The following is a 13,213-nucleotide window of genomic DNA, read 5'->3' on the forward strand; positions in this document are numbered from 1 at the left end:
AGCCAAGGTGCCGCATCGGCTGGGACCCGTCAGCCTTGCCGCTCTGTGAACTCAGCGAGCCACCATCTTGCACGTGCGCAGAACCTCATTTGTGATGTATATCAAGCTATTGTGGATATTTTGGACCGGGGGTAAAATGCTCCCGGTTTGGACTGGATCACCCGATCCGGTAGCGATGGCGGCAGGTGGTTCAGAGAACCAATAGCAAAAATCCCTGTCCCCCCACCCCCTGGTCCAGCTAAGCCACGCGATCATCAGAGGGTTTTTTTTTACTTTTAAAAGCATTTTCAGCTGAAGAGGTTGTTTAAAAATGCTTTTAAAAGCATTTTCAGCTGAAGAGGTTGTTGAAAGAATGCTTTTAAAAGCATTTTCAGCTGAAGAGGTTGTTGAAAAATGCTTTTAAAAGCTTTTTCTCTGGCAATCCCAGCTGAGTTGCCTGATCATCACAGGCTTTTAAAAGCATTTTCAGCTGAAGAGGTTGTTTAAAAATGCTTTTAAAAGGTTCTGCGATCAGGCAACTCATCTGGGATCGTCAGAACCCTTTAAAAGCATGTTTTCTACAAGCTCTTCGGTCAAGAGGTTGTTGAAAGAATGCTTTTAAAAGCATTTTCAGCTGAAGAGGTTGTTTAAAAATGCTTTTAAAAGCATTTTCAGCTGAAGAGGTTGTTGAAAAATGCTTTTAAAAGGTTCTGGCGATCAGGCAACTCATCTGGGATCATCAGAACCCTTTAAAAGCATTTTCAGCTGAAGAGGTTGTTTAAAAATGCTTTTAAAAGCATTTTCAGCTGAAGAGGTTGTTGAAAAATGCTTTTAAAAGCATTTTCAGCTGAAGAGGTTGTTTAAAAATGCTTTTAAAAGCATTTTCAGCTGAAGAGGTTGTTTAAAAATGCTTTTAAAAGCATTTTCAGCTGAAGAGGTTGTTGAAAAATGCTTTTAAAAGCATTTTCAGCTGAAGAGGTTGTTTAAAAATGCTTTTAAAAGCATTTTCAGCTGAAGAGGTTGTTGAAAAATGCTTTTAAAAGCATTTTCAGCTGAAGAGGTTGTTTAAAAAATGCTTTAAAAAGGTTCTGGCGATCAGGCAACTCATCTGGGATCATCAGAACCCTTTAAAAGCATTTTCAGCTGAAGAGGTTGTTTAAAAATGCTTTTAAAAGCTTTTTCTCTGGCAATCCCAGCTGAGTTGCCTGATCATCACAGGCTTTTAAAAGGTTCTGGCGATCAGGCAACTCATCTGGGATCATCAGAACCCTTTAAAAGCTTTTTCTCTGGCAATCCCAGCTGAGTTGCCTGATCATCACAGGCTTTTAAAAGGTTCTGGCGATCAGGCAACTCATCTGGGATCATCAGAACCCTTTAAAAGCATTTTCAGCTGAAGAGGTTGTTGAAAAATGCTTTTAAAAGGTTCTGGCGATCAGGCAACTCATCTGGGATCATCAGAACCCTTTAAAAGCATTTTCAGCTGAAGAGGTTGTTGAAAAATGCTTTTAAAAGGTTCTGGCGATCAGGCAACTCATCTGGGATCATCAGAACCCTTTAAAAGCATTTTCAGCTGAAGAGGTTGTTTAAAAATGCTTTTAAAAGCATTTTCAGCTGAAGAGGTTGTTTAAAAATGCTTTTAAAAGGTTCTGGCGATCAGGCAACTCATCTGGGATCATCAGAACCCTTTAAAAGCATTTTCAGCTGAAGAGGTTGTTGAAAAATGCTTTTAAAAGGTTCTGGCGATCAGGCAACTCATCTGGGATCATCAGAACCCTTTAAAAGCATTTTCAGCTGAAGAGGTTGTTGAAAAATGCTTTTAAAAGGTTCTGGCGATCAGGCAACTCATCTGGGATCATCAGAACCCTTTAAAAGCATTTTCAGCTGAAGAGGTTGTTGAAAAATGCTTTTAAAAGCATTTTCAGCTGAAGAGGTTGTTGAAAAATGCTTTTAAAAGCATTTTCAGCTGAAGAGGTTGTTGAAAAATGCTTTTAAAAGGTTCTGGCGATCAGGCAACTCATCTGGGATCATCAGAACCCTTTAAAAGCATTTTCAGCTGAAGAGGTTGTTTAAAAATGCTTTTAAAAGGTTCTGGCGATCAGGCAACTCATCTGGGATCATCAGAACCCTTTAAAAGCATTTTCAGCTGAAGAGGTTGTTTAAAAATGCTTTTAAAAGCATTTTCAGCTGAAGAGGTTGTTGAAAAATGCTTTTAAAAGCATTTTCGGCCGAAGAGGTTGTTTAAAAAATGCTTTTAAAAGGTTCTGGCGATCAGGCAACTCATCTGGGATCATCAGAACCCTTTAAAAGCTTTTTTTCCTCTGGCAATCCCAGCTGAGTTGCCTGATCATCACAGGCTTTTAAAAGCATTTTCAGCTGAAGAGGTTGTTGAAAGAATGCTTTTAAAAGCATTTTCAGCTGAAGAGGTTGTTTAAAAATGCTTTTAAAAGGTTCTGGCGATCAGGCAACTCATCTGGGATCATCAGAACCCTTTAAAAGCATTTTCAGCTGAAGAGGTTGTTGAAAAATGCTTTTAAAAGGTTCTGGCGATCAGGCAACTCATCTGGGATCATCAGAACCCTTTAAAAGCATTTTCAGCTGAAGAGGTTGTTGAAAAATGCTTTTAAAAGCATTTTCAGCTGAAGAGGTTGTTGAAAAATGCTTTTAAAAGGTTCTGGCGATCAGGCAACTCATCTGGGATCATCAGAACCCTTTAAAAGCATTTTCAGCTGAAGAGGTTGTTTAAAAATGCTTTTAAAAGCATTTTCAGCTGAAGAGGTTGTTGAAAAAATGCTTTTAAATTTTTTTTTTTAAAAGTTAGCCATGCCCACCCAGTCACATTACCCCCCCAAGCCACGCCCACAGAACCAGTAGTAACAAATTTTACATTTCACCCGTGTTTTGGACCACATCTGCCTCAAGGGATGCTAGCAGTGAGAGGTAACATTCAAAAGCAGGGATCTTCCAGCAACAAGCCAGATCCAGATTACATTGGCCTGCTTAAAGTTGTGTCCATCTTGACAAGTTTGCATGGTATGCTGGACTGCTTAATGGCTGTAGTTACCAGGCTGCATAGGCACTAATGCCGAAAAGAGAGGATCAGTTTTACACCCAAACAGTTTAAGAGTTTTATGAAATTTTGGTATGTTGTCCTGCTCAACCGCATCCTGCAATATTAAAAAAGGAAGGTAACATAGGTTTAAGTTTTTCTGGTCACCTGCAGATTTTCCGCAGCCAGAGCATATGGATTATTGCCAGTATACTGCAGATATTTTAATTTAAGCCTCCCCACCACCACTCAGGCACTGTTATTTTTTTTCTTCCCCACCCCATGTATGGATAAGAAAGATAACTTTCTCCCACAACTTGTCTGCAGTGGCTGCAATTTCAACTGTGCCACTGCATAATGTTTTTTCTGCATAGTTTAAAAAAAGAACAATTATTCAGCCTTTGGAAAAAAAATAGAGGGCTGCCAGAAACTGCTAGTTTAACCTGTGCAAATGGTTATTGATTGTCTGCTGTAGCTTCACCAGTACTACCTGGTGATAGTAGCAGACTTGGTCCCTATTAGCATGCAAGAGGGCCCTTGAGAGAGTGGAGAAAGGACTTGGCTCTATAAGGATCATCAAGATATCCATGTGGGTGTCAGAATGTTTGCAAGATGACAGGCAAAGGAACCTGGTTGAAACCTTGCCCCCTTTATACCCACATATAAAAGAGGTGGGGCTTCTCTTGCAAGGTCATACCCACTATCTTGCAAATTTGTACCTTCACTTCTCCATGCGTTATCTTTAGGAAAGGACCTGGTTAATTCTTGTGGCATCTTCTTCCTATGGCACATTTGCAAAACTAAACAAAGTGGTACTGCAGTATTTATGTGGTGGATTGTAGCCTGGATTCCCGGGAGGGAGGGACCACATTCCAAAGGAGCAAGAGGCAGTGAAGTTTAGATAGTTTGGTTGGGAGGAAGAGGCTGAAGACAGTGCCTCCCTAGAAAGTTCTCCTTTAGCGATGCTAGTAGTTTGCTTTAGTTTGGCAAGAATCCTGCCTGTAGGTAAGGAATAATAAAGAAAACTAGTTTGGAGTAACTCCACGTGTCTTTCTTGGTTTTGGAGTTTCTCAATCGTGGCTACATTAAGATGTGTGAATTTCAATTCTCAGAATTCTTCAGCCAGAATGCTGGCTGGGGAATTCTGGGAGCTGAAGTCCTGGGCAAGATTGAGAAACATTGATACAGGAACTAGACAACGTGTCTAGGAGTGTGTACGCTATATAATAAATGCACATAATCTGGTCAATGGGTTCTAAATTTTTTAAAATTGGCACATATATGGAGATGCCCTGTCTGTCTAGGGGGCATGTATATATGAGACAGTGGAATAGATCTGCAGCCCCCAGCTTGGTGGCATCCTTCTCTGAATGAATACACTCTTTGCCCCACTAGAAAGCAGGCGGCAGGGGACATCTGTAGCAGTGGTGGGTTTCAAAAATTTTTACTACCAAATCTGTGGGCGTAGCTTGGTGGGCATGGCTTGGCTTGGTGGTGTGGCAGGGGAATGTTACTGTAAAATCTCCATTCCCACCCCACTCCAACATTACACTACACTAAAATCTCCATTCCCTCTTCAATCCAGGGAAGGTTACTGCAAAATCCCCATTTCCTCCCGATCAGCTGGGACTTGGGTGGTAGATAATAGATGGGGGTGTGGCCAGTCAAAATTTTTACTACCGGTTCTCCGAACTACTCAAAATTTCCCCTATCGGTTCTCCAGAACTGATCAGAACCTGCTGAAACCCACCTCTGATCTGTAGCCATGTGATGGCTTTTAACATGTGGCTTTCTTTTGAATGTCTCTGCCCTCAGGTTCAAACTATGAAGGGAAACGCCAAATGAAGGTTAGCAACAAACGCACTGTCTTTTTGCCTCCTGAGCTGCTACTGTCCACCTACCTGGAGCAAATGAGCTGATATCCAGCAGAAAAGGATGTCCCTGTCCCACTCCCTGGGCCTGCATTGGAGATTGTCTGCGTCCGTTGCTTTGCAGTATTCAACACCAATACACGTTACACGGGGCTAGGTTCTCCCACCTACAGATATGCCAGTCTTGCAGACTGATATCCTGTTCTGGAATTGGGACTTTGATGCCATCCACAGGTTGTGTATGGTTGCTTAGCAACTGTCCATCTTTCCTCCTTGCTGCCTGGACACCTGGAAGGCCGCAAAGATCCTGGATGGGAGTGGAGGCAGTTGTCTTAAATCCAGATAGGGGAACTAAAGCCAGGCCTATGGGATCTGTGACATCCAGGAATTATAAAATTACAAATCCCAGCATGCCTTGCTTTTGGCCATCTCCAGGCTGGGCCTTCTGACTGAGCAACTGAGGGAGGCCAAAGCAGGGAGGAGCCCCCACCCCATAACAAATAGATAGAATTCTTTATTGGCCAAGTGTGATTGGACACACAAGGAATTTGTCTTTGGTGTATCATAGTTCAAATACTTTGTTTTGCTTAGGTTAAACTTTTCTACCCAGGTACTATCCAGATATGCCGCAGGCCAATCCTATCATTCCCAACCATCACCAGCAATTATCTTGTTGGTTGGGTTGATGGAGGCTGTAGTCCACCATGAGTGTTTTGTGAACAGAGAACCAGTGTGTAAATTGAAATGAGTAAATAGTGTGATATATTGACCGTACCACACTGGGGTGGGTGGGTTATTGTAATCAATTTCTCATGTAGTCCAAGTATTGCTTAAAAGCACTCACCTTTTCCACTGGGAGACTAATATAATATAAATTCAAAAACTCCTCACTTCCAATTCCTTTTTCATTTTCACCCTTAAAAACTCCATAAAAATGTTAGGTCTTCATTCTGAAAGATTCAGCAACATGCAACTCTAATGAGTAAATATGTCACATTTCTCTCTGACAAGTTTAAAATTTCTCCAGCATCCAGGGGATTTCATCAGTCAGGATTTCTGTCTCTGCAAGGTTAAAATCTGGTATCCCAGCTCAGAATGGAAACAAGCAAATAGTCCTGTTGACCAGCCTTTTTCAATCTGGTACCGTTGAAGTATGTTGAGACTGCAGCTTGCCAGATTTCTCAGAGGACTGACCAGAATGTTAACTTCATTGCATTTGGGGAGAAAAATACTCTGTTAGAAAGGCCTCTCTTGTCTTTGAGAGACTCTTCTATTAGATGTCTTTAGAGGTCCCAAAGGTGCTTTTTCAGGAGGCAACTGGACTTTCTTGTTTCTTCTGAAGACGTAGAGAGTTATTGGAGGTTTATCTGTGTCCTCAGGGTCACCTGAGGTAGTGCTCCTGGTTTTCCTGAGGTAGTGCTCCTGGTTCCTGTAGTCTGCAATTTTTTCCTCTGGAAATCCATTCCTACTCCCACACCCTCTAAAAGGATGCAAATGACCAGCTGTCTGCCAGGAATATAAATCCTTCCATTCCCCACTATCCTGACAGAGCTGAAGAAGCTTCTTGGATGAGAAGCAAAACATCTTCAAAAGAAAAAAAACAAGAAAGTCCAGTTGCCTCCTGAAAAAGCACTTTTCGGACAATTATGACCTGGATGACTGAGAATCTCTACAGACTGTTCTTTAGATGGTGTCCTGATTTAGGCAGGAAGGCATTAAAAAGATGGACAATTTTTAATAAAGCTGCCATTAAAATAAATTTCGATGCCGGTGGTTATCTAAGCAGCTTCCCTTTGCACTAATGGGAATAGTTTTTGTAAAATTGAACTGCCTAAGGTTGGTAGGGTACCTTTGTTCCCTTTTGCATTTGTTTCAGGTTCAAATGCCTGTTGATTTTAAATTCAATTCTTGGCACGCTTAGACACAAGGCAGCCCTATCTCCTAGGGCAGGGTCTGCAACCTTAAACACTCAAAGAACCATTTGGACTTGTTTCCCACAGAAAAGAAACAGTGGGAGCCACAAAACGCTTTCCGTGCCCGACTATTTCTTGAGTGGCCACATAACTAGCATATGCAGTTGAATTAAATGTTGTTTTCTTCTGAAATTTTTCTTTTCTTGGATTTATCCATGGTTGGCCTACCGGGGATTAAAAAGTTCAATAAATTGTGTGCCGGCGGGTGTCACACATTGGCGGTTGTGACGCATATTTTGAGTGACAGGGAGCCACAGCAGAGGGGTGAAAGAGCCACATGCGGCTCCAGAGCCGCAGATTGCTGACCCCTGTCCTAGGGCTTGCTGCCAAATAGGCAGATATTTTTAAAAAGTTCTTACTTGAATCATTGAATATCTTTAAACAGCTAATTCACACTATAAAATGCCAGGCTGATTTTTCTTTTTTCTTTTAAAGAGATTTTGTGGGTTTGCAGACTCTCCAGATCAATTGAGTGTCTTGTTCGTGACCTTTATCTTTCCGCTTCATAATTTAGGTGGCTCTTGTTACAGCAGGTTTATATTAGCCATGTTCTTTTGGATTTATGAAGCAAGTGGGCATGAACTCCCTTAACCCAGCTGAACACAATAATCAGAGGGATCTGCAGGATCAGAGGCTTTCATCAAAATGACAAAATGGGCATCACAGTACAGGTAGCCCCCGAATTAGAACCATAACGGAGCCTGCCCGTTACAGATAAACCTTGACTTACAACCATTCCTTGAGTGACCATTCCAGATTACAACAGCACCGGAAAAAAGTAGTTTATGTCCATTTTTCACACTTAATGACCATTGCAGCATCCCCATGGTCAGGTGTGACTTGGCAACTGGCAAGTATTTATGACTGTTGCCGTGTTCTCATCAGAAGATCACTTTTGCAACCTTCTGAAAAGCAAAGTCAGTGGGGAAATCGGATTCATTTAACAGCCATGCCATGAACTTAACAACTGCAGTGATTCACTTAACAACTGTGGCAAGAAAGGTTGGGAAATGGGGCAAAACTCACTTATACAACTGTCGTGTTTAAGCAGTGGGAATTTTGGGCTCCACTGTAGTCATAAGACAAGGACTACTGGTATAGTTGTAATTTTATATTTTTTCTCAGTGGTCATTAAATGAACTCGGGGGGTATAAAACAAATGCCATGTCATTAAGCGAACATCGCAGCTGTTGAGCGAATCAGTGGGCTTGGTTTTGCTGAAACAAAAAATAACTGCTGGTTTTAAGCAAAGCCACTGTAAAGGTCATGTGACTGCAGGACACTACAAAATGGCCATTAATGCAGCCATGTTGCTGAGTGCTGAAAATGTGGTCACATCAGTAGTGGTTTTCACTTACCTTCGCTACTGATTCGGAACTGGGAGCATGCGCTTGCGTGCGCTCGCTTCACTTACATGCAGCAGTTCTGCACATGCGCAGAACCTTCTGCCCATTTGCAGAGCATCCGTGATGACGTCCGGGCAGGTGGGCGGAGCCTCCCGCTGCTGCCGCTACTGGGGCAAACCGGTAGAAACCCACCACTGAGTCACATCATTTTGGGGGGCGGGCTACCATAGGAACTTTGTATCTGTATCGTAAGTTCCATTTTCTCAGGTAGATTGTAACTTCAAATGGTCACTAAACAACCAATCATAGGTCAAGGACTATCGGTATTGAAAGGCAAGCTCCACCCTTTCTGAGTGTTCGCATGTGATCCTCTTATAAATATTGTGCTCTATATAGATCAGTGGGCTGTAAAAATAAGCACAATGTGGCAAAAAGGCTATCAATTAGCTACATCAAGGAAGAGCAGGAGAGCAGCTTTTATCTGGCTTAATTAAGTGTAGCTCCATTAAGCAGCATCTCCACACACATTGTGTGTTTTCAGAATAGCAGCCCATTTTCTCTGTCCCAGACTTCCTATTTTTGGAGCAAACTTACAGCTAATGTGGGAGAGGGTTTTTTGTTGTTGTTTCGTTTTTAATTTCTGCAGCTATGGAAACTCAAGCTCATTTTTGAGAATGGTGTCTGAATTCTTACGTCATGTTAAATTATAGTTAAGAGAACAAAACAACTGCTGGATTCACCTAGAACAGTAATGGCGAACCTTTTGGACACCGAGTGCCCAAACAGAAAGATGCGCATATGTGGACATGGACATGTGTGGACATGCACGCATGCGCAGCAGAGACCCAAAGACCAGCTGGCGGGGCATCCCAACACCAGCAGCATGGCAAGTGGTAAGATCTTTTTCTTTCGTGAACTTCTGTTTCGTCGTTTGCAGGGAAACAGAAGCTCACGAAAGAAACGCCACAGAGATTTGACCTGGGGCGATGGCGCGCATGCCAGCAGAGAGGGCTCTGCGTGCCATAGGTTCGCCATCACAGACCTTTAACATCACACTGTCAGCCTTGGTTCAAAAAAACAACAACAACAACCCAGTGGCTGAGTTCATACAATCTACTAAACCTTAGCTCCATAAATACTATTATGTGTGATGTATGAATCCTGTTGCTGTACTGTGGTTGGATTCTACCTTTGTAGAACAAGTAGTGAAAATTGGGTGTGTATATTTGAATGGTTGCTTTGATTACCGCAGGCATTCAGTTTTTGGAATTACATCTCTCCCAGCTTTAGTAAAGCCACCCTGGAAAATCTTTTTAAAGTTGGCAGAACCCAGACTAAATGAGGTTATTTTTTAAACAGCAATAAATAAATAGATCATAAATAATAGAATAAATAGAAATAAAAGTCAGTTTCAAAATTCTGCTTCAAACCACCATTCCCAATCTGGCCACTCTATTGTGCAAAATGTAACATAGTGTATTTTTTTTTCTACATATACATATCTATGTATATATTAATATATATGTATATACACATTAATGTGTATCCATTAAGAATTTATTTTAGTTCTTCAAATTGCTGGGGATTAACCAACAGAGATAGAAATCAACTTTCTTATTGATATAAATATCTGAAACTGCTCATAGAAGATTACTGGTGTTTTTATCACTATAATTTAGGTTTGAAATTAATAATCTGATTGCCATAAAATGTGGTTCAGGGTGATTGGTTGTTTAATGTCCTTTAGTCTTGCAAACCATGTGCAAGCTACGAAAAAACAAGAAAATCCTCATAACCATCTGTTGGTTAAACAAGGCCTGGAAAGAAGGGGAATATTTGTAGCTCAGGGTTGAAATGAGAGGTCCTTGGTGTTCTCTGTAAGGAGGTAAGTATTTAAAAGGGGGGGAAAAACACTTTATTCAGAATAACATTTGGTGGGTTTTCTGCTTTCCTCTGAGCATCCCATGATCTAATCTCACCAAGTTCATCCCCAAAACATTCAGTCTGAAGTGTTAAATTTTTGTTTACCGACAAAGAAATAAAATGTAACACAAAAATGGTTTTTCGGGAAAGTTGACTACCTGCGAAGGCTCCTGGATTGGGGCTGAAAGGCGAAAGCGGAAGCAGTACGCTCCGTCCCATGTTTGGGCAGACCAGGTTGCCCTGATTTTAAAAAAACAAAAAAACCCCACTGGTTCAGTCTGAAGACTTCTAAAGCTGATTCTCCCATAGTCTACCTTGACATGGGGAAATTCCTACTTGGTTCTCAGCATTCTGATAATTGATACTGTTTTCCCTTTGGAGTGAAAGATTTTTGCCCCCTTCACCTTATTCCATTTAATGCCGCTTGGAGACCCCTCAAATAAAGGAAAATCACCCACACAATAATTTCTTGCCATGATGTTGGTTGCTTGCCTTGGCCGCAACTAATACAGGGGTTCAACAGGGCAGGGGTTCAGTGATGCGGGTAGTCCTTGACTTACGACCGACAGTTTAACAAGTGTTCAGCGTTATGAAGGTGCTGAAAAAAAGTGACAAAAAGTCCTTGCGCTTATAGGTCCCCATGGTTATGCGATTGTGATTTGGGCACTTGGCAACTGCCATGTATTTACAACAGTTGCAGCATCCCTGGGGGATGTGATTGTCATTTGCCACCTTCCCAGCCAACTTCCAATACACACAGTCAGTGGGGGAAGCCAGATTTGCTTAACAATTACAAGATTTGCTTAACAACCATGGCAAAAAACGTAAAATTGGGCGTGGCTCACTTAATGTCCTGCTCACTTAATAACAGAACACCTATCCTAATTGGGGAGGTTGTAAGTCAAGGACCACCTTTGCATCCATTCTAAATTGGAGAATTCCAAAAAGCCCTGCAGAATTGCTTGCCACTTAAAAAAAGAAGACTGCCTTTTAAACCTCTAGTGAATTATTTAACAGGTTAATCTCCTGTCAATGGAAGATAAATCAGAATACCTTTCTTTTGAGGAAGCCTTCCGTCCTAGTTCTGATTTATGGGTCTCGTTCTTATTCTGGTTTGTGAATTTTCTTACACGCTCAGAAATGTAAAAAACCAAAGTGCTGTGTTATTTTATTTTAATCATTGTCAAGCCATAAGAGTCATATTGTGAATATTCTGCTTCTTAAGAAATGAGTGCTTATTGATGATTTGCAATGTGAGGGTTCATTTTGAAATGATGTCTTTGTTTTTCTTTTTGCTTTAAAAAAAATTATCTCAGCTTTTACCATAGGGTGAAAAAATGCTTGAGTGAGGAAGGGTGAGAGCAGCCCATTGCTTTGTGAAAATCGTCTGTAATTTTTAGGAAGCAGTAAAACTTTGCACGCTGGAAGATACCACTTCTTTGCATGTGTAAAAGTCCCTATATGAGAAATGAGGTGTGCTCCATGTGGAAATTGACTCTTGTAAATACTTGACTAGAAACTACCAGCTTATTGTGTGGAATACAATTTTCTTAGGCTAAGATGATTTAGGGAAGGGATTTCAAACATGCTCCTTTTGTGGTACAGTCTAGGCCCGGGGTGAGTAACTACGGCAACTTTATGACCTGTGGACTTCAAATCCCAGAATTCCATGCCGGCTCAGGAATTCTGGAAGGCAAAGTCCACAGGTCATAAAGTTGCCTATAGTTATCCACCCCGATTTAGGCAGAGCTTTACTACATGCTTCCAAAGAAATGTTGAAACTGCACCCAAAGTTTGGTTTTTGTGAAAGAAGTGTACCACCATCACTGTCCTGAATGTTTCTGTGTAAATAAACATTGTTACTTTTAAAGCGATGTGTTCCGTGCTTGATTTCTAAAGCCCTTTGCAAGTTTTGCCTCTTGAAATTCATTGGATTGGCAGGGAAAAGAGTTTTCCAACAAAGATATGAACTACACAGCAGCCAGAGATCCCACAACTAAGCAATCTTTGATATACTGAGCCGAGGTGATGCAGTGGTTAGAGTACAGTACTCCAGGCTACTTCAGCTGATTGCTAGCTGCAGTTTGGCAGTTCGAATCTCACCAGGCTGAAGATTAACTCAGCCTTCCATCCTTCCAAGATTGGGAAAAATGAGGATCCAGATTGTTGGGGGCAATAGGCTGACTCTGTAAACCACTTAGAGGGGACTGTAAAAGCACTATGAAGCAGTATTTACTGTAAGTCTAAGTGCTATTGCTATTGCTATACAGTGGATATAAAAAGTCTATCCCTCCATTAAAATGCCAGGTTTTTGAGATGTAAGAAAAATCACCAAGATAAGTCACTTTAGAATTTTTCCCACCGTTAATATAACATACATTATAAGCTATACTATTCAGCTGAAAAACAAATTGAATTTTTTTAGGGTAGGGCTGTCAAACTCATGTCACCACGGCGGCATCACTTAACATATCATGACTTTTTTTTCCCCTTTGCTAAACCTAACGTGGGCGTGGGTAGTGCGTGACGCATCCAGCCCATGGGCCGCAAGTTTGACACCCCTGTTTCAGGGAGGAAAAAAATAAAAAATGTTCAGTTACCTGGCAAACTATGACATTAATCTGGATTTAAGTGATGGTTCAAAATGACATTTGGTAAAACAGAAGCAATAGAGTGGAAAGCTGCAAGAAAGAACCACACTAGATCAGATAAAAGTATGGCCAGACCAGAGGTGGGTTTCAGCAGGTTTTGACCAGAACCAGTAGCAGAAATTTTGAGTAGTTTGGAGAACCGGTAGTAAAAATTCTGAGTGGCCCCACCCCCATCTATTCTCTACCTCCCAAGTCCCAGCTGATCGGGAGGAAATGGGGATTTTGCAGTAACCTTCCCCTGGATTAGGGTGGGAATGGAGATTTTACAATATCCTTCCCCTGCCACGCCCACCAAGGCGTGCCATGCCCACCAAGCCACACCCACAGAACTGGTAGTAAAAAAATTTGAAACCCAGCACTGAGCCAGACATGATTGATGTATAGCAGCAACAATAAAAAATCAGGAACTCGAAAAAGAAACCCA

At 41.5% G+C, this 13,213-nt stretch overlaps 1 long non-coding RNA gene across 1 annotated transcript; it reads left to right on the plus strand.

The window, feature by feature from the left end:
* The first annotated feature begins 2,205 nt into the window (after window positions 1-2,205).
* On the plus strand, window positions 2,206-11,836 carry LOC131188218 (uncharacterized). The gene is made up of 2 exons (XR_009152738.1): window positions 2,206-2,360; window positions 2,755-11,836. It is a non-coding gene; the product is annotated as an uncharacterized LOC131188218 (long non-coding RNA).
* Window positions 11,837-13,213: the final 1,377 nt, after the last annotated feature.

This window comes from Ahaetulla prasina, chromosome 1, assembly GCF_028640845.1.
Source record: "Ahaetulla prasina isolate Xishuangbanna chromosome 1, ASM2864084v1, whole genome shotgun sequence".
Lineage (NCBI taxonomy): Eukaryota > Metazoa > Chordata > Lepidosauria > Squamata > Colubridae > Ahaetulla > Ahaetulla prasina.